Genomic DNA, 24,963 nt, shown 5'->3' on the forward strand with positions numbered 1-24,963 from the left:
GGAATCATGGAGACCATTGTGACACTGTAGGGCCCATGGAACCAAAGGGCCGTTTTGATTATGCAGGGCACTGTGGAAGCAAGGAGAGTGTCACTGGTGGGGTTCGGGGTCCCTTTGGGATCCCTGAGGCTGTTTTTATAGCCCTCAGCGACGGAGCAAATTCCTGAGCCTTGCCCAGATAGAATTGTGACTCACGGTGAGCTCTCAGACCAGCGGGGAAAAGAGACCAGCATATGCAGAGAGGCACAAATCCATAGTTTATTCTGTGAAGGCATCCTATCTAGCATATACCAACAGCTATTGTTTTACAGGGGTTTTTAATAACTTTTGAGGGTTTTACAATTTGCACCAATTACCAAGGGAATTCTACTTTCTGACCAATCCCTGAGGGATTTTGCATTCAAAGCTGGCCTATGGATACTAAAAGAAAATGAACCACTAATATTGAAGATAGATAAGAGGGTCTTCCAAAGGGGGGAAGCTAAATTCCTTTTGTATTCGTCATTTCACAAGCCATTTCTTATCTCTAAGCTATGATTTTCCAAGGAGTTTGTTCTGAGGATTCAGAGAAACTTTCTTTTGTGTTTTCTGCTCCCTCCACAACTCCTCTCTCTGTATGTACTAAAAAGGCACTTCCAGGAACTTTCTTGAAACATTGAACAAAGCATGCAAACATAACTAATACAATGACAACTATGATTAAAATCCATAAAAGTCCCTTGACCAGAGATGCGGCCCACCCCGTCAGTCCCCATTGTCCAAAAAGGTTGTTGAACGAGTCTGGGGTGGTTTGTACTTTCAAATCCTTCACGAGGTCCTTCAGCTTCTGGATGTTTGCTTGGATGGATGTTGAACGTGAGGAGAGATTGAAGCAGCACATCCCTTCAAAGTCTTCACAGCTGTGTCCGTGGGCGAGCAGCAGGAAGTCAATTGCAGCTTGGTTTTGCAGGGATGCATGTCTCATGGTTTCTTCATCCTTTAAAAGATCACTCAAAGCAGCAGATGTGACTGTTGCTTACTGAGCCAACACCCTAAGTGAGTAATTTCACCAAGGGCTTTTGCTGCAGCCACCCATGGAAAGAACAGGGAGACAGCAGCTTTTGTGGGTCTGTTCCAAATATACAATTTAGGGTCACAACTTTCATCAAATTCAGTGTAAGATCTTTTTTCACATTTTCATTCACTCTCCCTTTTCCAATTATGTAATAAGGTAATGTTGGGGGTGAGGGTAGAAAGCTTGCCAAGGCTGCAGGGTCCCCCGTGAAGGCGAGAGGGGATTCCAGCCCAAACCTGATCACCACAGATAAGAAACATTCCACGGGGTAACGTTTTGAGGTGGAGGGAGGATTCAGAGAGAGCATGAGTTGTGTAATTGCACCAATCTGGATAATTGTAGGCTTTGTTGATAGGTGATATGTCTTTTCTGTATATGTTTCGAATTTGACTCATTTCAGGCCAATTTTGCTTTGGACTTTTGTAATAAAATTTGATGCAGTATGTTGCTTTGGAGGACCCCAGCAAATCTAATTCTTGGGGTTCCTCGGGGGCATTTGGCAGTATTTTTGTCCAATGGTCCCAAGTGTCAACGGGATTGGGTCTCTTACCAGTGGTGTGGAGGAGCTCTGAGTTCTGGATGGGCCATTCGTCTGCTACAAAGGGAATTCCTACCAAGCATGTGGAAAGTGGGTTATCAAGGTTGCCCATGGACAGGCACATGTTATCTTGTTTCAATGTCTTTGCTAAAGTCACCCAGACATTGTGTTTGGGTTGTGGACTGATCCAGCTGAAGGCATGCAGCACGGTGAAGAGGATCCAGGCAGCAGTGAGGACAGCATCAACGGAGAAAATTTTCATCTTTGGACAAGGATGGGCCTTCTGATAGGGAATATAAGTAAAGTCAATTATTTTTATGATGGGGGGAGAGAGACAGTTAGGGTTATCTCCTTCACCTCCTTCCTTTGTCCCTTCCCCTTCTGTGTTTTCTGCTCCCTCCACAATTCCTGATCCAGCCCAGGTGCCATTGGCCTTCTTGGCCACCTGGGCACTCTGCTGGCTCATGTCCAGCCTGCTGTCCATCTGTGCCCCCAGATCCCTTTCTGCCTGGCTGCTGTCCAGCCACTCTGTCCCCAGCCTGGAGCACTGCAGGGGCTGTTGTGGCAAAAGTGCAGGACATAGCAATTGGTCTTGCTAAACGTCACCTCGTTGGATTTGGGCCCTGGATCCAGCCTGTCAAGGTCCCTCTGCAGAGCCCTCCTGCCCTCCAGCACATCCACACTCACACCCAGCTTGGTGCCATCTGCACATTTGCTGATGGTGCACTCCATGCCCTCATCCAGATCATCAATGCAGATATTGAAATCCACGCTGGCTGCCTCTGATCCCTCAGCCATCCTGTAGGTGCCCTGTGATGGCACTCAAGGTGATCTGTTCCATCACCTCACCAGGCACCCAGGTCAGGCTGACAGGCCTGCAGTTCCCCACATCCTCCTTCCAGCCCTTCTTGGGGATGGGCTCACATTGGCACCTCCAGTCCTCTGGCACCTCCCTGCTGAGCCAGCACTGATGAGAAATGATGGAGAGCAGCTTGGGGAGCTCATCCAGCAGCTCCCTCATCCCCCTAGGATGGATCCCATCTGTTCCCAGAGACACCTGTGAGCATCTGAGTGTCTCAGCAGGTCCCCAGCTGCTTCCTCCTGGATTACAGGGGGTCTGTTCTGCTCCCTGTCCCCATCTACCAGCTCAGGAGAACACTTGTCCTGGGGACAACTTGTCCTATTGTTGAAAACTGAGGCAATGAATGGGTTAAGTGTCTCAGCCTTTTCCTCATCTTTGGTAACCATATCCCCCCTAATAAACAATAGAGCTTCTCCTTTTGCTTTCTTTTGCCATTAATGAATTTCTAAAATATTTTTTGTTATCCTTCACAGAAGCAGCCAGGTTAAATCCTAATTTAGCTTTCACCTCTCTGGTTTTCTTTCTGCATTACTTAGCGACATCCTGAAACACTTCCTGGGCTGCCTGTCCTCTGTCCAAAGGTGATGCACCTTCTTTTAACCCTGAGTTCCTGGAAAAGCTCCATGCCCTATCAGGCCAGTCATTTCCCTTTCTATCTGACTTTTTTGCACAGAGAGACAGGCAGCTCCTACAAGATTTCTTTCTTGAATCATCTCCATCGTTCCTGGGAAACCTTGCTTTTTAAAGGCTGTTTCCCTTAAAAAAATTAGTGCCTGATTTGGTATTCTCCAAAACTGCATCCTGAATAGGCCAAATCCTGCTCTCTCTAAGTCCAATGTAGAAGTTTTGTAGATGCCCCTCCTTTCACAGAGTATTTAAAAACTCAATAATTTCGTTGTCAGTGTACCCCAAACAACCTCTGACCACCACATCTCCCACCAGCCCTTCTCTGTGAACAGCTGGAGACAGAGCTTCCCTGGGCAGTGCGAGTGTTACCAAAAATTCAGTAAAATTAAAAACTCCTGAACACCAATATAGCATTAAAAAGCAGCATTCTTTATTTGGCTGGATACACAGGGGGACAGCTCCTCCCAAAGCCGTGCATGCTGAGTACAGGAAAGTTTCTGTTTATATTTTTTATTTTGCATACATATTCATTGACTGTCCTGGACTGAACACACATATGATAATCATTTGCCCACAGTCATTAACATATTTCCCCTCCCCTTTACCCATGGGTTCTTCTGTCCTGGGGGTTTCTCTGGTGGTCCCTGGTGGTCGTGGACCCCAATGTTCCAGTTCAGCCTGGCTGAATTGGCAGGACACTGAGGCTGGGGAACTTCCAGTTCCCCTTCTCACACAACGGGCATTGTGCTGGTTCCAAAGGCCAGTGGTTTTGGAGAACAGGAATTGTGTTAGCTCAGCTAGGGTGGGCAATTTATCATCTGGTAACATGAGGTCACAGAGTGGGCTATGACATCACACAGTGGGTATGTGAGGTCATTGAGCATCACAGGCTGTCTCTGTGACATCACAGAGCTGACTGTGACATCACAGGGCAGAGGTCTGACATCACAGGGCAGGCTGTGACATCACAGGAGGGGCTGTGTGACATCCCAGCAGGGCTGTGTGAGGTCACTGCGTTGGTCACTCTGCCCCAGCCCCCCCTCACAGTTTCCCCAGACAAGTCCAATGCTGTTCATGCCCAGCAGGGTCCCCTGTCCCCCGGGATCCCCCTGGTCCACCTGGAGCCACAGCCTCCCCCAAGGATGTTCCACAAATCAACCCCAGAGCCTGACACGGGGACAAGGGGCCAGGGCTGTGTGACCAGGACATCAAGGACGTGGATTATCCAGGTCACTGGGGCCTGGTTTGGGTTCCCCAGGGCAGGAAAGATGTCTGGGGCTGGAGCAGGGTGAGGGAAGGGCCTCCAAGGTGGGACTGGAGCCCTTTGGCTGTGAGGAGAGGCTGAGAGAGCTGGGCTTGTCCAGCCCAGAGCAGGGAAGGCTGAGGGGCTCCTCATCCCAGCAAGAACAGGATGAGTTTAAATGACTCAGGCTGGTTTCAGCATTTCCTCAACACCAAAAGCAGCTTGGCTTCCTTTTGTCCATCCATCACTGAAAGCTTTGCAAATAGAACAATCTTCAAGCTGTTTCAACTGCACTCCAGGCAGAGCAGGCTGGTACAACACCTTGACTGTGTTTATATCTATCATAGCATCATCTTTGCCTAAAATTAATTTTGTACAGAAATCCCTTCTGAATGATGGATGTGTCAGATGCTGCTGGGATGTCTCACATTGTTGAGGGAGGAGGTTCAATGTTCAATAAATTCTGTGATTTTACATTTATATTTTAGCACTGAAGAGAATCCTTCTCTTGCCTCTTAAGTCTTACCAGTTCCTGACCCCAAAGGACACAAACCTGATGAGGCAGTGGGGATCCGGGGCAGGGCACAGGCAGGGATTTGGGGTGGCTGTGAGCCCAGGGCAGGTCCCAGCCCTTGGCCTTGGTGAACCTCATCCAATTGTCCTGGGCCCATGGCTCCAGCCTGTCCAGATCCCTCTGCAGAGCTTCCTGCCCTGCAGCACAGCCACACTCCCACCCAGCTTGGCCTCACCTGGACACTGACTGAGGGTGCCCTCCATGCCCTCGTCCAGATCAGCAATAAAGAGATTTCACTGCCCTGGCCCCAATCCTGAGCCCTGGGGACACCCCTGGATGTGGCTCCATTGCCCAGCACTCCTTGGGCCTGGCTTATCCAGTCAGATTTCTGCCCAGGGAACAGATGCTGCAGAGGCTGTTGGATCACGTTCCTGTGAGCCCAGAAGATTGGCATTAGTGCAGCTGTAGCTGTGCACAAGAGAGCTCTTCAGCCACTTTCTCTCCTTTCCTCCCTCTGGGCATGGAGGGAGCTCCTGACTTCAGTGTGTGACTCGTGTGTGCAAAGAGCAAATCTGGGCAGAATCAGGGCAGGGAGGGTTTGGGGCATCTTGGGATCTGTGCTGGGCACAGAACGTGTTTTCAATTGGTCTGAGACTGTCTGCTGTGGAAAGGGACTTAATATCCGGCTGAGGAATTACCTTTCTTTTTATGGAGCTGTGCCTTCCTTTGGTTTTGTTTGCTGACAATAAATGATCATCCCTCTGTGTCTCAGGCAGCTCCTTCTCCAAGGAAAGCAGGTGGGAGTTGGTGCCAAGGAGCTGAAAGCTGCAGGCACAGCCTGGGGGGTAGGGAGCTTGGATTTGCACAAGGCTGCTCTGAGTGCCAGGGCTAGGATGGAGAAATGGTGGGGTGGGGGTAGGGACAGAGTGTGACTGATTGTCAGCCATAAAGGGTCTTGATTTTCATTTCTATTCAGATTGCATGATGAGGGGTTGGGGTTCAATATCAATTCGAGATTGCTGATATCAGTGTATAAACAGGAAAATATAAACAAGGCTCAACAAAGAATTCTTTTCTCCTTGTACTGGTAACATAGTTTATTCACTTTGAATATACTTCTGAAATCAATTTAATTAACCATAGAAGAGTAAAAGACATAAATTATTCCCGGAGGCTTGGCTTATTAAGGTTTTCTGAATGTTAATGAGCCCTGGGGCACTGAATTCCTGAACTGAAGAGCTGAAGGCTGAACAAGCCTCTGGAGAAGTCAAATTCAGCAGCAGCCTCGGAGTTGCTGAGGATGTCAGCAGCCCCCACTGGGGCCATCCCTGCCCAGAGACCGTGGGGGAATGGGCAGACAAGGAGAGTGTCCCTGGGGCTGGGGAAGCAGAACTCAGAGGCACCAGCGGGTCCAGGTGGAAATGGAATGTGGAATGTGGCTGTGAAAGCCCTGCCTGGGCTGTGCCAAGCAGGACAGAGAAGCCCTGAGTCCCATCCCCCAAAAACCTCTCACAACAAGACATTTAAGAGGAATTATTATTTGTGTACTCTGAGTTAGAAGCACTGGAGAAATACCAACAAGAGATTCTCAGGAGCTCGAAGCAACAGAATAGCCTTTGTTAGCAACTTTAGAAAATCAGAGAAACTTGGACAAAAGGTTTAATATGATATTCAGTCAACAAAACAAACCACTTCTCAAAGCCTTAACTTTGAGAATTTTACTTCACAAACTCTAGGCCTCTTTAATTTTAAGTTACTCAAACGTTGCAAGAGGCCAAAAATAGGAAGGAAGGAAGGAAGGAAGGAAGGAAGGAAGGAAGGAAGGAAGGAAGGAAGGAAGGAAGGAAGGAAGGAAGGAAGGAAGGAAGGAAGGAAGGAAGGAAGGAAGGAAGGAAGGAAGGAAGGAAGGAAGGAAGGAAGGAAGGAAGGAAGGAAGGAAAGAAAGAAGAAAGAAAGAAAGGAAAGAAAGAAAGAAAGAAAGAAAGAAAGAAAGGAAAGAAAGAAAGAAAGAAAGAAAGAAAGAAAGAAAGAAAGAAAGAAAGAAAGAAAGAAAGAAAGAAAGAAAGAAAGAAAGAAAGAAAGAAAGAAAGAAAGAAAGAAAGAAAGAAAGAAAGAAAGAAAGAAAGAAAGAAAGAAAGAAAGAAAGAAAGAAAGAAAGAAAGAAAGAAAGAAAGAAAGAAAGAAAGAAAGAAAGAAAGAAAGAAAGAAAGAAAGAAAGAAAGAAAGAAAGAAAGAAAGAAAGAAAGAAAGAAAGAAAGAAAGAAAGAAAGAAAGAAAGAAAGAAAGAAAGAAAGAAAGAAAGAAAGAAAGACAAAAATGACACAGAGAAGCACATATACAGGTATCAACTCCTGGATTCCAGCAGTGTTCAGGCAGAAATTCCAAGAGGAGGTAGGGTCAACCTGTGTCCTTGACCTGTGTTCAGCCTTAAATACATCCTTGGTCTTCCTGGGCCCTTCCCCCAGGTGGGACTTTCAGTCATTTGGTCCCTCAGGAGCTGGGCTGGGGCTCCAGGGGTGGGTGTGGAGCATTGCCTTTGGTGTACCAGGGACTGGCAGACATTGCTGGGCTGGAATAGAGGCTCAGGGGTTACAGGGCAGTGCAGTGCTGGGGTTACAGGGCAGGGCAAGGCTGCCCCTGCCCCTGCCCCTTCCTCCCCCATACATGGAATATTGTGAGCCAACAATCTTTTTCACGACAGGCAATGTTGGAGGTGGAATCCCAATTCTGGTCATGGGCCGCTGGCCAAGAAAGACAGCTCTTTTTCATAGGAAGGAAAGCACAGAGCCTCAGTGTTTGGAAAGCAGGTGAGAGCCTCACTAGGCCAAGACCAGCCAGACTTGTCAATAATGGCAGATTTTGTCTGGGAGCAGTCTTTGAATGTAGGGAATTTTAGAGGTGAAATCCCAATCTCGGCCATGGGTGGCTGGAGAAGAAGGACAGTTCATTCCCATAGGAAGGGAAGCACAGAGACTTCCCCAGGGTTTTGGAGACAGATGAGAGGTGACCCTTGTGAAACCATGGCCAGCCAGACTTGTCCTGGCAATATTCTTATGGGAACAATCCCTGGATATAAGGAAATTTGGCAGTGAAATCCCAATTCTGGCCATGGGTGCCTGGAGGAGAAAGGCAGTTCTTTTCCATAGGAAGGAAAGCAGGAAGCCCTGGTATTTCAGTAGCAGATGAGAAGAGACCCTCAACATGCCAAGGTCAGCTGGACCAGTCATGTGACTCCCTGGAGGCCAAACCAGCCAGAGCTGTTCTGTGTTCCCTTGGTTTTATGGAGCCCTGCAGTGTCGCAATGGCGCCTTGATTACAAGAAGACCTTCATTATCACCATGGACCTTTGGACCATGAGGTTTGCATTGTCAAAATGGTCTCCTTTGGCTCCACAGTGTCACAATGGACCACTGATGACATGAGGCCCCCAATGTCTCAATGGACCTTTGTTTCCATGTAGCCCTGCAGTGTCACAAAGGCCTCTTGGTTTCACGAGGCCACACAGTATCACAATGGTCCTCTTGCATCTGTGAGGACCATCAGGTCACAATGGTCTCTCCATGGTTCCATGAGGTCTCACAGTGTCACAGTGCTTTGCTTATTCCATGGGGCTTCCTGGTGTCACAATGGACTCCATGATTCCATGGGACCCCTCAGGGTCACAATGGTCTCTCCACGGTTCCAGGAGGCTGTGAAGTGTCTGAATGGTCTCTCCATGGTTCTATGAGGCCTTGCAATGTCACAGTGGACATTTGGCTCCATGGGGTCTCACAGTGTCACAATGTCATCCTTTGGTTCCATGACACCCCAAAGTGTCATAATGCTCTCCAGGGTTCCAGGAGGCCCCGTGGTGTCACAATGGACCCTTGGTTTGATGGGATCTCAATGTCACAATGATCCAAACATTCCATGGAGCCACACTGCATCATAAAGGTCCCCTTGGCTCCATGAGGCCCAGGAATGTCACAGTGGTCTCCAAGACTCCATGAGACCCCTCAGTGTCACAATGGTTCCATGGTCCCTGTGCTGCTGCATTCCCCCCTGCCCTTCTCAGCCCACCCTGCCAGCTGAGAAATGCTTGCTGGGGCTTGGCCGTGGCCAACAGCCCCTGGGCTCAGCTCCTCTGGAGCTCAGCACAAACACTGTCTGCTCCCAGGCACTGCTGCTGCCCAGTGAGCTCCTGGTTCCTTTAGGAGCAGCCCTGGAACTGTTCTTGTTCCCTCAGGCACAACATCCCTGTTCTCACCCTTCCAAAGAAAGCTGTGGATGCCAAGTGTGGCCAGGATGAAACATTGTTGTGCCCAAAGCCCCTCTCTTGGGGCCCTACAAACAGAGCTCCACAAGGAGCCCCTTGGAGCTCTCCTGGGCCAGCACCTCCCTCTGAGCGGGGCCTCTCCAAGCCGGGAACTCTCCTGTGTGCTGCACTCGGGGCATCCCCGAACAACCACGGAGCCTGGGCTGATCCCCCACTCCTCCAGGCTCAGCCCTTCACCGCTGGGGAGATGCCAAAGCATCCACAGGGAGCATTTCCCTGCCCTCCAGGGGAATTCCTAACAGCTCCCTGGCACTGACTCTCTCTGTCTGTGTGCACACACTGTTACCGTATGGACTAGAAATCTTGAATATTAGAATATAAAGTGTATAAACCATAATAGTAGTAGTAACGCTAAGGCTTGAAGACTGCAGTCCCCAGAGTAGGCCCTGGGAAACTAACTTAGGAATGTGCTGTGCTGAGAGCATGCAGAACCGTTAGTGATAAGGTTAAAGTATAAACATAAATAAAGTACTGGTGGTGGGCAGTGGCGTAAGAGAGAGATTGAGTAGGAGAACACTATAATCCTAAGGCAGTGGCGCCAGAGAGAGATTGAGGAGGAGAACACTATAGTCCTAAGATAAGCAACCATGTAAGATTTATGACGCCAAAATGCTGTCTTCAAGGTGAATGTATCTATAGAAGAATGTGTACTTCTGTACATAAACCATTTGTAAAAAGGGTATAAAAAACCCTCTAAAAAGGGAACCGGTGGGATCCTGACTTGGGACGCGAGTCCGCAGGTCCCCGGGCCCTGAATAAAGCACCGCATAAACTGACACTCTGTTAGTTTGTGTTTTACTTGGGGTTTCGGGCAGCAGTTTTGGCGACCGCGGCAGGACTCCGGGGGCGGCAGGGGCGGTTCGCGAGCTGATCTACTCCACGCCGGCACCAGGTGATTTCTGGGGAGACATCAACCCGTGCCTGACCCCGCGCCTGACGGACGACTGTGAGGTAAGCCCGCAAGGTGCTTTATTCTTTATTGAAAGGGAAAGCCCGCCGATTAAGACGGGACGGTGATCCCGCACTGGGGGCAAAGGACGTCTTAAAGGTTGTGGAAAAGGAAGCCTAGGCGCTGGTCGTCAGACGCAACAGTGATTGCGCAGATCCAGCACTTGCCACTCACGGCGACGAGAAAGGCAAGAATTGTGGTAAAGGGTGTGTGAGTGTGGAAATAATAGTAAAGTGTGTGAGTGTGAGTGTTATGATGCCTTTTAAAACCTTTAAAGCTCTGGCTAGTTCGGGGATGGAAATTCCGAATGATTCACCCTTGGGCTGTTTGTTGCAACATTGGAAGGTGGGGAATTTTGGTCAAGAACTGAGTAAAAAGAAATTGATTGATTTTTATAATCATGTGTGGCCCCAATAGGAACCTGAGGGTATGCAATGGCCCCGAAATGGTACTCTAAATCCTGATATTATAACTTCTCTTATGCATTTCTTACAAAATAATGAGAAATGGGAAGAAATCCCATATCTTGATTTGTTTTATTGTTTGAAAAATAAGCCAGAATGGCAGAAGGAGTGTGGCATTATGGTCTTAAAAACAGCAACAGATGGTTGTGCGGGCTGCAAAGGGTGGCAAAAAGGGAAGGAGTATTCTGTTAAGTTGTCAGACCCTGAGGAGGATGTTTCTCTGTTGGTAGCACCTAGTGCCCCTCCCCTGGAGGAGAGTGAATCAAGTGAGTCGGATGAAGAGGTGAATGGGGAAGAAAAGGGAGGGGATTTAAAGAAAGGAAAAGTCGTTGATAAGCCGCGTACTCCTCTATGTGAAAGGACCCGTAGCGGGTGGGAGAAGAAGGGAAAAAGGGGTGCACAATTGATGGCTCCGTTGCGGGAAGCGGTTGGACCCCACGGGGAATGAGTAATGGTGAAAGTTCCTTTTTCTCCTAATGATTTGTTAATTTGGAAGCAGTCTGTGGGGGCTTATCGGGAGGATCCTGAACGGGCAGCAAGGGTAGTGAAAATGGTGATTAAAACACAGAATCCAGACTGGAATGATTTACAGGTCTTACTGGATACAATAATGGACTCTACTGAGAAAGAGATGGTATTTAAAGGTATGAGGGAAAAGGCACGAGAAATGATTAGGTTGCAAATAGCGGACGGTACATTAAATGATTTAGTGCCGCGGGAGGATCCAGAGTGGAATGTTAATTCAACAGGGGGTTACCGTAGACTTAAGGCTTATCAAGAACTGTTGGTAGAAGGAATACGGAGTGGGATATCTAAGACGTTAAACTGGTCCAAGTTGTATTCAGTAAGGCAGGAGAAAAATGAGTCCCCGTCAGCTTTCTTAGAAAGGCTTAAGGAAACTGCTCGAAAATATACCAGTTTAGAAATTGAAGGGGAATCAGGGAAATTGCAGCTAGCTTTAGTTTTTATGGGACAATCCCAAGAGGATATTCGGAAAAAGTTGCAGAAATTAGAAGGGGAAGATACACGGAATTTGGATAAACTTTTAGAAGTTGCGTGGAAGGTGTATAATAATAGGGAAAAAGAGACTGCTAAGAAACAACAAGCTAGTATGTTGGCAGTACTACAGCAGATAACGGGGAATGGTATGTGGGGAGGTGGCCGGGGGCGCGGACGGGGGCGAGCAATGGCTAGGGGAGGAATTTTGATGGGTGGAAGGGGATTCCCAAACCAATTACAAGTGGGACAAGGAAAAATGAGATTGGGATTGGATCAGTGTGCCTTGTGCAAGAACAGAGGACAATGGAAAAACGAATGTCCACTTAATCAAGGTATGGGATTCGGGCTGAATAGCGGGGAGGGGTTGATAAATAATTCAAGTGCAGTTCAGGGAGGGTCACAAGGTGTCGCCCAAGCCTTTATGATGGGAAGCTACCAGACTCAAAGCTGACTAGATCGGGATCTGAAGGTAGTTTTAGAAGTAGATGGGGAACCATTGGAATTTAGAGTAGATACGGGGGCTACATATTCTGCAATTAACACCAAATTAGGACCTCTAAGTGATTCTACCATTCGGGTGGTAGGGGTTACAGGACAGGTGGAAGAAAGGGCATTTTTACGTCCGTTGGATATAAAGTTTGGGGGGAAAGAATTTGATCATCAATTTTTATACATGCCAAATAGCCCAGAATCATTAATGGGGAGGGATTTGTTATCAATGTTAGAGGCAAAAATAATCTTTGAAAAAGGAAGAGTAAAATTAGAAATTCCAGAAGATAATATAGCCAAATTATTTACAGTGAAAGAAGTAGAGGCAACAGAAATCCCCACAGAAATAGAACAGGCTGTGGTACCATGGGTATGGGAAACAGGGATTCCCGGAAAATCAAAAGCAGCACAACCGGTAGTTGTGGAATTGAAGGAAGGAGCACAACCCGTACGGATAAGGCAGTACCCTCTGAAACTAGAGGCTCAGAAAGGAGTAGCACCCTTAATAGATCAGTTTGTTAGTTTAGGAATATTACAGGAATGTGAATCAGAATTCAATACCCCCATATTTCCGGTAAAGAAGTCCAATGGTAAGTACAGGTTAGTTCAAGATCTGAGGGCAATCAATAATATAACAAAGGATATTCATCCAGTAGTAGCAAATCCATATACATTGCTAACAGCTGTCTCGGAGAAATTTAAATGGTTCACAGTAATTGACTTGAAAGATGCATTCTTCTGTATCCCTTTGGCATTTGAAAGTAGGAAAATTTTTGCTTTCGAATGGGAAAAACCTGCTACAGGATGGAAAAGACAGCTCACCTGGACACGTTTACCACAAGGATTCAAGAATTCTCCAACCATCTTCAGAAACCAACTAGCCCGGGAACTGGAAGAATGGAGACTAACCCAGGTAAAGGAGTCACCTTTCTCATTTATTCTTCTACAGTACGTAGATGATATTTTTCTAGCCTCAACAGAAGAAGATATCTGTCGAAGACTTAGCATTGAACTCCTCAATATGCTCGGACAAGCTGGATACCGAGTGTCAAAAGAAAAGGCCCAGCTGGTAAGAACACAAGTCATTTATTTGGGATGCGAGATATCACAAGGAGTTCGGAAATTAGGGGTGAACCGGATTCAGGCAATATGTGCTATACCGACACCTCGAAATCCACAAGAGTTAAGGTCCTTTTTAGGAATGGCGGGTGGTGCCGGTTGTGGATTCCAGAATTTGGACTAAAAGCAAAACCTCTGTATGAGGCAGTCAAAAATCCTGAATTTAAATGGAATAAAATACAAGAAAAGGCATTTCAGAACTTGAAGCAAGCTCTAAAAGAGGCACCTGCATTAGGGTTGCCAGATCTCACAAAACCCTTTCAACTATATGTAAATGAGAGGCAAAGACTGGGGATTGGGGTGTTGACACAAAAATTGGGAACATGGAAGCGCCCGGTGGGATACTTCTCAAAACAACTGGATTCAGTAAGCGCTGGATGGCCTGGCTGCCTTAGAGCTGTTGCTGCAACAATGCTTCTGATACAAGAAGCTAGAAAGCTAACTATGGGGCAGAAAATGGAAGTGTTTGTGCCACATATGGTAATAGCAGTTTTGGAACAAAAAGGGGGGCATTGGCTCTCCTCCAGCCGTATGCTGCAATACCAGGCAATCCTTAGAGAACATGATGATGTTGAAATGAAGGTAACTAACCATCTCAATCCAGCCGAATTTCTTAGAGCCACCCAAGAAGAAGGCAACCTGGTACACGACTGTGTGGAGACCATCAAACAGGTATACGCTACCTGCAAGGATCTAAAGGATGAGCCCTTAGATGAACCTGAATGGGAGCTGTATACCGATGGATCTAGTTTCGTGGAAAATGGAACCAGGTACGCCAGGTATGCAGTGGTAACTCTAAGACAGGTTATAGAAGCCAGAGCCTTGGCTCCCGAAACATCAGCACAAAAAGCTGAAATCTAAGCCCTCATCCGAGCCTTGGAATTGAGTCAAGGGAAAAGAGTAAATATTTGGACTGACTCTAAATATGCATTTGGGGTAATACATGTACATGGGGCATTATGGAAGGAGAGAGAACTATTAAATTCACAAGGTTCGTCAATTAAACACCGAGAACAAATTGTGCAACTACTGGAAGCAGTACATAAGCCCCAGGCGGTGGCAGTAATGCATGTAAAAGGACACCAGCAGGGAGAAGAAAGAGCATTCCAGGGAAATCGTCTGGCTGACAGAGCAGCCAGACAGGCTGCTCGCGAGGTATGGACCCAAATGGCGTTGCTACCAGCACGTACCAACCCTGCAGAAGTTTTTATGGATGAAGTACCAGTATACCTACCAGAAGACGAAAAATTAGCACGGCTAGTACAAGCTAAGAAGAATGCGGCCGGATGGTATGTAACTGCCGTAGGACAAGTGATATTGCCGACAAAAATAATGAGAATGATATTAGAAATTGAACATAACAAATGCCATTGGGGAGCAGAAGCTTTAGTGCAATTTCTAAAACAAGAAATAATCTCCAATCAGATGTTAACAATGGCCAAAAGGATCAATGCAATGTGTCCAGTTTGTATTAAGAACAACCCAGTGACACGTAGGCAACTGCAAATGGGAAAATTGCAAATAGGCCCACAGCCAGGAGATTATTGGCAGATAGATTTTTCAGAATTACCAAAAGCACAGGGGTATAAGTATGTTTTAGTCTATGTATGTACCTTCTCAGGCTGGCCAGAGGCATTCCCATGTAGAACAAACCAAGCAAAAGAAGTGATTAAAACTTTACTTCGAGAAATCATCCCTAGGTTTGGAATCCCACTAGGGATGTCCTCAGATAGGGGACCTCATTTTGTGGCAGGAATAGTGCAAGAAGTGGCTAAGGTACTTGGGATAACATGGAATCTCCATACACCTTGGAGACCTCAGTCTAGTGGACAAGTAGAAAAGATGAATCAGACACCAAAAGGCCAGATTAAGAAAATCTGCCAAGAAGCAAAGATACAATGGCCTCAAGCATTACCTTTAGCTCTGTTAAGGGTCAGGATCAAACCTAGAGACAAGGTAGGAGTAAGTCCGTATGAAATTTTATACGGCAAACCCTATCATGCTGCAACTTACAAAGGGGAGCCGAATGTGGTGGGAGATCAGGTACTGGTAAATTACATTTTGTCTCTCAATAAGACTCTTACAGCACTACGGGGGGCGTTGCAGTGGAATCGACCTTTGCCTCTGGAGAATCCCGTCCACGATATACAGCCTGGAGACCAAGTCTACATAAAGAACTGGAATGTGGAACCACTAAAAGAAACATGGGACGGTCCCTGACAAGTGATTATGACTACATACACAGCCGTAAAGGTCCAAGGGATCGACAATTGGATACACTACACCCGAATCAAGAAAGTCCCGTCACGATGGGAAGTCCAGCCTTTAACCGACACAAAACTGGTGTTCAGGGCAAGGCCTTGATTGTGATGTTAATGTTAAGCATTGCTCGTATCGGAGATGCCTTTGTTAAAGTTACTGTTCCTAAACCAACAGTGATTGTACCACAAGGGGCAAATGTAAATCTAACCTGTTTGTTTTCTGATGACCAGGGAGCTGGATTCGATGAAGTAAATGCAAGATGGAAATTGATCACTACAAATAAGGTATTTTCAGAAGGAATTGTGACAATTTGGGATATGAAACAACAGAAAGGTAATACTATCCTAATGATCTCACACCTGCAAAAAGCTCAGGTTGGTCAATTTTCATGCATAGTATGGATCAGGGAAAGCTTCGATTATGGGAACTTAGATGTAAAAATTTTGGCGGAGGGTTTTAAGACAAAAGGGCATTCTTATCCAATACAAGTAACACCCACAAGTATGAGAGTTGACATGTGGGATGGTCCTTCACTGAGAATCAATTGCACTCTCAAATTAGGGAATCTTTGCAGGATGAGAGAAACTAGAACGGTCCAACAAGCAAAAGAAATGGAAAATGTGAAACAGGAATTGGGGCAAGAGAATTTGGTAGTGGGATTAGTTAGGGATTTTGGGAAAATGCAAAATGTAACAGCGATAACAGCGTGTTTGCCCTTGCCAAAGGCAGCAGGTGACCCTATACCGTGGGGAATCATCCCATTAGGAGAAATGCCCCCAAAAATAGCAAATGGAACGAGGAAATGCAACAAAGAGCTACGAAATCGCACTAGAATAGTAGAAGAGGTTTATACCTATGGAAGACGGTGGTCAACCCCGGGGCAAAGTTCGGAATGTTTAAAATTACCAAATTCTGTATTCACTAAAATAGGTCGATACAAAAATGTTGGGTGGTACACATTTGAAGTAAATCAGAAAAGGAGAAAACCTGTAGTAGATTATTATTATGAAATAGTGTGTCAAGAAGGAAAAGAAGAGTGGGAACAATGGAAAGCAATTTGGGGTCCTAGCCTACTGGAACCGTATAGTTATATCGGATCAATACACTGGTGTGTCGAATGGATTGGGTCAAAAAAAGCCAGGAACATCCAGGGGTCCTCGAAGCTGAAACAGTGCACCACAACAGACTAGCCCAAACATCAGGTTGGAACTGTAGTAAAGTCATAACCTGTGATACCCCAGAATCCCAAATTGGATTAGTACCCGTTCGGGTGTTGTTGAAATGGGGATGTGAATGTCAGAGATACAACCATACAATAACGGGAGAATTAAAAGGAGCTCGGAAAGATTGTCAATCAACCACAGTACGAAGCCCCGGAAATTCAGTCTGGGTAATGGGACATGGCCAATGGACTACACATTTACCGATAGGTGGTCCGATTACTCAAATAACGTTAGGGATACCAACCTTATGTCCATTTTGGAAACAGTCCAAATTAACCAAGGAAGACCAAGAGAAAAGGACGAAAAGGGGATTAAGCCCTGAGACAGACGAGGCAGTAAATCTGAAGAATGAATGGCACGAGCCAGGGGAAAGTGTAAAATTCGGTTGGATGCTTGAATCTTTATTTGCACCTGTATCTACATATAGAAACCGGGAAATGTTATATAAATTACTAGAGCAGACAGAAAGATTGGCAGCAGTAACAAAAAGGGATTTAGAGATCTTAATCTACAATTACAAGCCACAACCAGGATGACAATCCAGAATAGAATGGCATTAGATCTGCTCTTATTAAAGGAACATGGAGTTTGTGGATATTTACAAGGAAGGGATGATCACTGTTGTGTACATATCCCAAATGTCACGAAGGAAGTAGAAAAGGATATAGGTCAATTGGAACGAATTGAATCAAAAATACATGAAGTACAAAAGGATGCAGAACATAATTGGGTTGGAGCTTTATTCAGTTCTTTGGGAATCCAGGTCTCTGGTTGGTTATCCTCAATTATTCAAAATGGAATAATGATTGTAATAATCATTGTAGTAATTGTGATTATGTATAGATGTCTTTTAGGAATAATTGCTAAAGAAGGAACACACACACGGCAAATCATGAAGGCCCTGACTCGAAAAGAAGTGATTCAACCAACTTCCTGAAACAACCCTCCACCATCATATCTAGAAACTATCACTTGGAAGAATTGAGCATCCTTGCAGAAGACTCTGAAGAATGCTCAAAAGGGGGGAATTGTTACCATATGGACTAGAAATCCTGAATATTAGAATATAAAGTGTATAAACCATAATAGTAGTAGTAATGCTAAGGCTTGAAGACTGCAGTTCCCAGAGTAGGCCCTGGGAAACTAACTTAGGAATGTGCTGTGCTAAGAGCATGCAGAACCATTAGTGATAAGGTTAAAGTATAAACATAAATAAAGTACTGGTGGTGGGCAGTGGCATAAGAAAGAGATTGAGGGGGAGAACACTATAGTCCTAAGATAAGCAACCATGTAAGATTTATGACGCCAAAATGCTATCTTCAAGGTGAATGTATCTACAGAAGAATGTGTACTTCTGCACATAAACCATTTGTAAAAAGGGTATAAAAAACCCTCTAAAAAGGGAACCGGTGGGATCCTGACTTAGGACGCGAGTCCGCAGGTCCCCGGGCCCTGAATAAAGCACCGCATAAACTGACACTCTGTTAGTTTGTGTTTTACTTGGGGTTTCGGGCAGCAATGCTATAAAACCAAGTGTGTTTCTGAAGAAACTTGCCTCTTTCTTCCTGTCATGGAAGATGACCATGTAGCTGTGCATCTTATTTCTGCTGCACTTAAAGGGTTAAAACCCCTTTCCACGGCTACAGGGCAGGTTTTATCTAAATAGGTAAATTGTAATACACATGTAGTTACTGACTATAAGCAACACACTTGTAGAATCACATGTCCGTCTAAGGTTAGGAGTTCTCTAACATTGGACCTGAGGCCTGAATAAAATGATGCCCTCTTCAACACCAAATTAGTTTTAAGGAGTCTTATTTTGATATTTTGGAGATTTGGTGACAGAGGGTCCTCACAGAACCAAGGTGTCAACTGTGACACTATGGAACCTCAAGGAACAAAGGGGCCTTTTGACACTGTGGGAGCTCATGGAACCAAAATCCATTTTGAAAGAGTGGGGCCACATGGAACCTATGGTCCCTTGTGACACTGCAGGTCCAAGGAGACCATTGTGGCACTGAGAAACCTCATGGAACCAAAAGTCCATTGTGACAGAGAAAAGCTTTATCAAGCCAAAGAGCAATTGTGACACTGTGGGGCCACATGGAACCAATGGTCCATTGTTCTACTGCAGATCCAAGGAGGCCATGGTGACAGTGTGGAACCTCCTGCAACCCTGGGTGCATTGTGACACTGCAGGGCCCCCCAGAACCAAGGAGTTCATTGTGACACTGCAGAACCTCACAGAACCCAGGTGACCATGTTGTACTACAGAACCTCGTGGAACAAGGGGGTCCCTGGTGACATTGCAGAACTGTTGCTGAGAGTATGAAAGCTCATGGAACCAGGAGTCCATTGTGACCAAGGGGCCACTTGGACACTGAGGATCCAAGGAGACCATTGTGACACTGAGGACCCTCATGGAACCAAGGGTCCACTGTTACACTGTGGGGACTCATGGAACCAAAGGCCTATTATGACATTGCAGGACCTCATGGAACAATGGAGACAGCTATGAAACAGAACCCCAGAATGAGCGAGGTTGGAAAGGACCTGTGAGATCATCTAGCCCAACCTATGACCTAACATCACCTCACCAACTAAACCATGGCTCTGAGTGCCACGTCCAGTCTTTTTTTAAATGCCTCCATGGGTAGTGACTCCACCACTTCCCTGGGCAGGAGATTCCAGTGTCCAATCACACTTTTAGTGAAGAATTTTTTTCCTGATGTCAAACATATCCTATCCTTGGCTCATCTTCAGACTTCAGACTCTCTTTGTGTCAGTGGTTGCCTGGGAGAGGAAACAGACCCTCATCTCACTACACCCTCTGTTCAGGTGGTTGTAGAGAGTCCCACTGGAGACCACTGTAGCCATTGGGGCCATTGTAGCAAGGCAGGGCCTCATGGAATCAAGGGGACCACAGTGACAGTGTGGGGCTCTGTGGGACAAAGGTGCCATTCTGACACCATGGAAACAAGGAGAATTTTGTTACAGTACTGGGCATCATGAAACCAAGGATGTCATTGTGACACAGCAGGGCCTAATGGAACCAAGGAGACCATGATGAGGCCACGTGGAACCAAAGGACCATTGTGGCACAGCAGGGACTCATAGAATCAAGGGCACAAGAGTGACACTGTGCTCCAGGGAACCAAGAGGGCATCCTTACATTGAAGAACCAAGGATACCATAGTGACACTGTGGGGCTCCATGGAATGAAGGGGTCATTGTGATACTGTGGAGTCTCATGGAATCATGTAGGGACACATATTGAGAAATCAAGAAAATTACAGCCTGAAAAATATTCCAGGCTGCAGCTTCTCAGCTCTGTTCCCAGCCAATAAGCTGGTCCAGCTCAACGCAAGGGAGAATTTCTCCCAGGGTGATAATTTGGTCAAAATAAAAAGGAATTAATAACAAGATAGAACACCTGTTGTGGTACATGACCTGGGAATGGGGTGTCTTCTCTCTAAACCAATCACCTTTTCTCTACTCTTGGAATTGCGAGTCATGCTATAAAACCAAGTGTGTTTCTGAAGAAACTTGTCTCTTTCTTTCTATCATGAAAGACGACCGTGTAACTGTGCATCTTATTTCTGCTGCACTTAAAGAGTTAAAACCCCTTTCCACAGCTGCAGGGAGGTGCTGAAGGGTCGTGCAGGGACGTTGGGGATCCTATCAGGAATTTTTGGGGAATTCAGAGGGTACCCCTCCCTGCCAAACCTGGCAATCTAGGGGCTCAGTGTGTTGGGGAATTGGGGTCGTTCAGGGTTTCTAGGGGGCATCAGGGATACTGGGGGGACCTGGAGGGAATTGAGGGTCTGGTGGAGGTTCAGGATTCCCAGAGGTGGATGGGGAATCAAAGTCACTCCTACATTTTTCTTTTGCAGATGGCAGGAAACACCAGGAAAGGTGAGTGCAGGCTTTGACCATGATTTGTGTTTTCCCCAAACCTCCAGGACCTCCCATCCTCTTCCACACATCCCCTTATTCCCACGGAGCCCCCATGGTGGAGGATCCTCAGGTGACCTACGTGGAGCTGCGGGGCCACATGGGCAACCATGGGAACGCCGTGACATCTGTGACATTCTACAACAAAAGTTGTGACCCTCGGGGAAGTGGGAGGCACTGGAGTGATGGGAAGGCCCCATAGTGGGGGCAGAGATTGGGCAGCACCCAGGGCCCCTGGGCTGGGGGAGACTGAGCCTGCAGTGACCTCGGCTGGGGGTACTGAGAGCTGTGGGGAGAATTTGGAGGGTCTTGGTTGGGCTCCAGGGGGATCACTGGGTGGGTTTTCAGGAATATTGGTGTGGCACTGGGAGATCCTGGAGGGTTTTGGGAACTCTTGGAGGGTCATGCAGGGATGTTGGGGGATCTTTCTGGGGTCCTGGGGGAGTTTGAGGGGTGCCCCTACCTGCCAGGCTTGGAGTTTTGTTGCTCAGAGGGTCGGGAGCACGGGGGGCAATGGGGGCACTGTGGTGCTGCAGAAGTTCTGAGGGATTCAGGGGTGATTGAAGCATCCAGGGGCAATCAGGGGTGCAGTGGGAATCGGGGGTGCAGTGGGAATTTTTGTATCCCATGTGTTGTTGGAGCTGCCAAAGTCCCAGGAAGGGTCAGGGGTCCCAGGGTCCCCATGGTCACTCCCTCCCCTTGTCCTTGCAGCTGCCAGGAAGCCCCAGGACAGGTGAGTGGGAGGCTCTGGCCAGGACTCCCCTTTCCCCCCCTGCCCCAGACGCCACCCAGAACCCCAGTTATCCCCATAGGACCCCCTGGAGGAGGGGGCAGTGATGGACCCCAATGCTGTGGGCACTGAGTGGGTAGGGGGTGAGTATGGGGGGGTACATGGGCACGTCACCCACGGGTGTCACCCCCACCCAGGTCTCCAACCCTGGAGTCCTTCTCAGGTCCCCGCCCAGCACATCCCCCAGGTGACCCACACAGAGCTGCTGGGACCCCAAGGACGACAGCAGGACCCTGGTGACATCTACGAGAACGTGCTGTGACACTGGGGGCACTGGAGGTTCCTTTCCTAGGGCACCCCCCCTTTGGCACCCCCCAGGCTCCCATGGGTGCCCACCCTGACCAGGAGGTGGCCACGAGTGGTGGGTCCCATCTGGGGCTGCACAGAGCTCCACGTTCCAGTGCTCCCAGTGCTCCCAGTATCCCCAGGGGCTCCCCATTCCCTCCCCCAGTGCCAGGGGGCACAGGACCCTTGTCCCTCTCATTGGACAAAAAAAGCATCTTTAGGATTAAACTGGGAGAAATGGTTTTGGTTTGTTCAGCTCTGCCTGCTCAGCTCGGCCCGAGGAGGGTCCCGGTCAGGCTGAGCAGATCCTTGTGGGATTTGCAGCAGTTTTGGGGCTCTCTCAGTGCCTTGGGCACAGGGACCAAATGATCAATTGCTGCATTTCCGGACTGGTTCCCTCGCAGCTGCCCCCGCAGGGGGGGTTTCCAGCCAGCCCTGCTCTGAAAACCATCAAAGGCCCTGGCAGAGCCACTGCTGGGGCTCACACCGGGTTTTGTGCTTCTTGCAGGGCTGAGCAAACCACAGCCACGCCTTTTTCCCCCACAGAATTCTCACCTTTGCAGCAGCTCGAGAGCTGCGAGAATCAAAGCCAAGGGGGCAGGGGGAGCCTCAGGTCCTGGCTGCCACCTGGGGATGGCCAGAGCAGGACTGGGACAATGCCCATCCCTGTGCAGTGGCGAAGGTGAGAAGCTCCAGGAAACCTTCCGGGCAGCCACAAAATCTCCTTGTGGGCAGAGCTGGGGGCATCTGACCCCCAAAATATGTCCAATGCCGCCATAGTATCCCAAAATCCCAGGGAGAGGCAGCAGCGCTGTGTGTTTGTGCACAGGGATGGTTTAGCAGCACAGCTGAATTTTGGGAACCCTGGTGGTAATTTCAGCATCTCCTTAAGTATCTGCAACACCCAGAGCAGATCAGGGGCATTGGTCCAAGCAGCTCCACTTTTACCCCATTCATCCCTCCGAAGCCACTGCTCCTATCCCTGGCTGTCCCTGGAGCTGCAACTGAAGCTGCAGAGCCCTCGGGTCTGCGGTTCTGCTCTCAGACTCCTCCTCCTTCTCCTCCTCCTCCCCCCCGTGGCTGGAGCCCCCTGAGGAGGCCTGGCACTGTCAGCAAGGAGCACCTGCTTTCCTCAACATCGCAGGGGAATTTAACATTCCCAAAGATGATGTGCCTGGGCTGCAGGAGAAAAAGGAGTGAAAGGCTGAGGGTTTTCAGGAAGTGTGGTGTAAAGCCAGGAGAGGTGCTGTTGAGCACCTGAGACCTACCTGGGGTTGGGTGCTGCCTTCTTTCTGTTCGGCATCAGGGAGAGCAATCACAGGAGTTTAGCAGGGTGTGTGCCTGGCCCCGGGACACTGCTACGCTGCCACTGGGCACTAGGAGCCAAGCTGCTGCCTTCGTCTGTCCTGCCCGGGCACTGCCGGGGATGGTGCCGGGACCGATTGGTGCCCCTGAGTTTGCAAAAGGAGCGATTTCCTCTCGTCCCTCCCGACGAGGCCGCCATGGCCCTGAGGGGTTCGAGCGGCACCGGGGCGCCCCCTGCTGGCTGTGAGCGCTCCCTGCAGCGCCCCCTGCTGGCCGGGAGTGCTCCCTGCAGCGCCCCCTGCTGGCTGTGAGTGCTCCCTGCAGCGCCCCCTGCTGGCCGTGGTCATAACTGCACAAAGATGAACAAACTGCCCTGAGCGGGTTGGAAATTTCTTTTCTTGTGTTGCTGTTTGTTCTGTTCTGTTCTAGAACTTTCCTAGCAATGAACTGTTATTCATTTTCCTACATTTTTGCCTGGAAGCCCCATAAACTTCACACTTAAAAAAATTTGGAGGCATAGGTCCTCTTTCCAATCCAGGAGAGTTCCTGCTTTCTATGGCAGGTGTTTCTCTTTTAAATCATGACAGTTTCCAACTCCTGGGTTCCAGCGTGAATGGGGCAGGCACTTCAAGAGCAGACAAAGTCAGACACTTGGCCACCTCTTGCTCTGCTTTTTAAGCCCTTGGGCCACCAAGGGCCCTCTGCCAAGGTGGGACTCCTGGTCCCTCAGGTAATCAGGAGCTGGGTTTGGCAGAGCGTCACACTGTCCCCAGTGTGCTATGGCTGACAGACTGAATGACACACGGGGCCCTGTGCCACCAAAAGCAAGGCCTGACCCAGCCTTGCCACACACAGGTGTTCCAAAATATTTTGAGACATCAAACTTTTCCTATCCCTGACACCCCACCCAGTGCCATGGCCTGATCCCAGCTTCTCTGGAAAAGGGGGACGGTCCAGAATCCCCCCAGGCCCTTTGGGACATCATCATGTGGGGAACACAGCACAGGAGGGGTTTGAGACAGGGCATAAGGGAATCCATAGCACTGGTTTTGAGTGGCAGCCCAAAATTGGAGAATCCCATTCCTAAAGCCCAACAGAGCTGAACAAAGAAACACCATCTCTGCCAGTTGAACCAAAAAGCTGCATTTTGGTGCCAGTAAGAGGGAAACGAGTCCTGTGTTCGCGTGGCACTGGGAGGAGAGATGTTGAGCCGTGGGTGTCCTGGGAGTGCTGAGAGGGGCATTGCAGAGGCACTGGGAGTACAGGGGTACTGGGAGAGAGAATGGGAACCACCTGGATCGACTGGGAGCAATGGAGAGGCACTGGGAGGGGAAAGAGGGAGCCCTTGGGGGTACTGGCAGCACAGTTTGGAGGGAATGGAGAAGTCTCTGAGGGTACTGGGGGCACTTGGATGTGGAATGGGGAGCCACTGGTGATACTGGAAGGGGGAGTGGGGAAATCCTTGTGGGTTCTGGGGTCATGTGGAGCTCTGGATGCCCTGTGCTGCCTCACACTTGTGCCCACCTACCCGTGAATGTTGGGCACCCACGGGAACAGTGCAGGGGACACACATGTGTGGCTGCCCATGGGTGAGGTCCCCCAGTGCCCCCAGTGCCCCCAGAGCCCCCCAGTGCCCAGCCATGCCCCGAGTGTCACAGCACATTCCCGTAGATGTCCCCTCATTCCCACAGTCGCCCATGGGTTGCTGGCAGCTCCACATAGGTCACCTGGGGATCCTGGAGTGTGGTGGGACAGGGGGACGCTGCAAGAGACACAGGCTGTGGCATCTGGGCGGGGGGACACTCAGGGGTGACGTGTCCCTCTGCATGTGCCCCAGCCCAGACTCACCCCCCGTCTGCTTGGTGATCATGACGTGGGTGTACAGCACCTTCCCCTCCTCTGGGAGGGCCGGGGGCTCCGGGGGCGCCCTGAGGGAATCAAGGGGATGTGTGGGAGGGAATGGGAAGTCTT

General features: G+C 48.5%; 1 pseudogene; it reads right to left on the reverse strand.

The window, feature by feature from the left end:
- Positions 1–58: 58 nt before the first annotated feature.
- On the reverse strand, positions 59–24,579 carry LOC148219326 (uncharacterized; annotated as a pseudogene).
- Between the last annotated feature and the right edge of the window lie 384 nt (positions 24,580–24,963).

This window comes from Sturnus vulgaris, unplaced genomic scaffold (genome assembly GCF_052056855.1).
Source record: "Sturnus vulgaris isolate bStuVul1 unplaced genomic scaffold, bStuVul1.hap1 Scaffold_155, whole genome shotgun sequence".
Lineage (NCBI taxonomy): Eukaryota > Metazoa > Chordata > Aves > Passeriformes > Sturnidae > Sturnus > Sturnus vulgaris.